At 46.5% G+C, this 3,086-nt stretch overlaps 1 pseudogene; it reads right to left on the bottom strand.

The window, feature by feature from the left end:
• Positions 1–577: 577 nt before the first annotated feature.
• LOC126089637 (5S ribosomal RNA) lies at positions 578–694 on the bottom strand (annotated as a pseudogene).
• Between the last annotated feature and the right edge of the window lie 2,392 nt (positions 695–3,086).

Here is a 3,086-nt window from a genome sequence, read left to right as displayed (position 1 = left end):
CAGGATCTTTTTCCGACCGCAGCGATGTCGGAGATTTGATGTTTTACCTGATTCCTGATATTCTCGATACACTCGTGAAATGTTCGTACGGTAAAATCCCCACTTCATCTCTATCTCGGAGATGTTGTGTTCCAGCGCTCGTGCGCCAACATAACACCATGTTCAAACTCACTTAAATGTTGATAATCTGCCATTGTAGCGGCAGTAACCGATCTAACAACTGCGCCAGACACTTGTCTTACATAGGCGTCGCCGACTGCAGCGCCGTAATCTGCCTGTATATCTTTGTGTTTGAATGAGCGGAAATAGCTGCACATGTACGAGGCGGAATAGCCCCAAGTAGAGACATTTCGAAAGACACGGCAAGTTAAAAAAGCACTCACTCTTTAGGCCACAAGTGGCCCACCGGGACCATCCGACCGCCGTGTCATCCTCAACTGAGAATGCGGAGAGGAGGGGCGTGTGGTCAGCACACCGCTCTCCCAGTCGTTATGATGGTTTTCTTTGACCGGAGCCGCTACTGTTCGGTCGAGTAGCTCCTCAATTGGCATCACGAGGCTGAGTGCACCCCGAAAAATGGCAACAACGCATGGCGGCCGGATGGTCACCCATCCAAGTGCCGACCACGCCCGACAGTGCTTAACTTCGGTGCTCTGACGGGAACCGGTGTATCCACTGCGGCAAGGCCGTTGCCACGGCAAGTTAGACCTTTGTGAAAGAAGCCGGTAGTATTTGTTGATGCACACACTGCATAATCTCTGGTCTTATGCAGTTAAAATTTCACTTTATTGTGCATGGTTCACCTTAATTTATTACGTTGTACTCTTTAGCTATGCCAATAATCTGTCACAATTCGCTTACCTCTAGAGTTCGTTCTTCTGTCAGTAATGTAACAGAAAACAGCCTTACTGCAACCACTTACAGCGACACATAGATAATGGAACAAAATGAAGGCAAAACGACACTGATTCTATGAGGAACCAGCGCACTGTTGTAATTTTTGTTATTTCAGGTGAATTATCTCCGTGAACAGAATATCGCCGCTGTGCACTATGTGGACGCAAAAGCAACGTCGCATACGGCCACAGAGAAATGTTGCCAACGTACGGAAGAGGGCCGCACAGACGTGAGTGGTACTGATTGGCAAAGAAAGCCATCCACACCGAACACAGCCAATTACATCCAGGCAATCGAGGAACTGATTCGCAGCAATTGCAGAGTGACTATCGCGAACATTGCTGAGCTGATGCGCATCTCAATATGCATTTCATTCCATCGCCCGAGATCGTCTACAGTATCGGAAATAGTGCTCAACACCTGTTTCCGCGATTTGTGTCACCTGCACACGAAGGAGAAAGTTTTATGGTCGTAAAGAACGAGAGGTGTGGAAAATTAAGCAAAGGCATTGTTGTCCTGCACGACAAAGCGTCACCCCACACGGTGCGCTCAATACAAGCTTTGCTTCAATGTTTTCGATGGGAATTTCAGAAGTAACTGCTATAGAGTCCATGCCTTGCACCATACAGTTTCCATCTTTTTGGAAAGCTAAAAGGAACATATGGGAGATAGGGACTTCCCAGCAATGAGGACGTTAACAAAACGGTTCTCGAATGGCTCCGTGACCTAGGAGCAGGTTTGTATCGTCGAAAAATCGAACGATTGATATAACGTTCCGTCCGTTGTTTACAGAGACGTGGTGACAATGTAGAAAAATAGTATCATGTACCTGTTCACTTTGAAGTGTTGTGCATCATTCAATGAAACTTACTTGATTTGCTATAATAGAGTGTAACTTACTTTTTGTAATCCCCTCGTGCTTTGGAAAGCAACTTTCTTCATAACTTGTAATCGACAAATTTTTCTTTTCATACTTCTTATTAATATTCATTTCGGCATATTTACACGTTTTACCTGTATTGGACAGCCGTCCGCGGTGGCCATGCGGTTCTAGGCGCTACAGTCCGGAACCGCGCGACTGCTACGGTCGCAGGTTCGAATCCTGCCTCGGGCATGGATGTGTGTGATGTCCTTAGGTTAGTTAGGTTTAAGTAGTTCTTAGTTCTAGGGGACTGATGACCTGAGATGTTAAGTCCCATAGTGCTCAGAGCCATTTGACCCCCATTTGAACCTGTATTGGACAGTTCACTTAAATCTTCACTGACATTCAAAGTAATTGGTACTTCCCACTCACGAGACAAGCTGCTGGCTCATTCGCACTCCAAATCTATCGAAACATACGCACTTTCAAATAGTAACAGTCACATTTACAGTACGAATTTCCCACTTCGAATGTGGTCAGGTGATTGGGTGTCACTTGTGTCATATGTCTTTGCGCGGGATTTCCACGCTACTAAACATCCCTAGCTCCATTGTTTCAGATGTGATAGTGATGTGGAAATATGAAGAAACACGAACAGCACAAAAGCGTACAGGCCGACCTCGTTTGAATGACAGAGACCGCCGACAGTTGAAGGGTGTCGTAATGTGTAATTGGCTGAAATGTTTCCAGACCATCACACAGGAATTTCAAACTACGTCACGATCCATTACAAGTGTTATGACAGTTAGATGGGAAGTGAGAAAACTTGGATTTCATGGTCGAGCAGCTGTTCATAAGCCACATATAAGCCGGTAAATGCCAAACGACGCCTCGCTTGGTGAAAGGAGCGTAAACATTGGACGATAGAACAGAGGAAGGACGTTGTGTGGAGTGACGAATCACAGTACACAATGTTGCAATCCGATGGCAGGGTGTGGGTATGGTGAATGCCCGATGAACGTCATCTGTCAGCGTGTGCAGTGGCAACAGTAAAATTGGGAGGCGGTGGTGTTATGTTGTGGTCGTGTTTTTCATGGAGGGGGCTTGCACCCCTTATTGTTTTGCGTGATACTATCACCTTCTTAATTCCAACTGTCGAAGAGCAATTCGGGGATGACGACTGCATCTTTCAACACGATCGAGCACCTGTTCTTAATGCACGGCCTGTGGCGGAATGGTTGCACGACAATAACGTCCCTGTAATGCACTGGCCTGCACAGAGTCCTGATCTGAATCCTACTGAACACCTTTGGGATGGCCGGCCAGT

This window comes from Schistocerca cancellata, chromosome 6, assembly GCF_023864275.1.
Source record: "Schistocerca cancellata isolate TAMUIC-IGC-003103 chromosome 6, iqSchCanc2.1, whole genome shotgun sequence".
NCBI lineage: Eukaryota > Metazoa > Arthropoda > Insecta > Orthoptera > Acrididae > Schistocerca > Schistocerca cancellata.
This window is presented reverse-complemented; position numbering and strand designations above follow the sequence as displayed.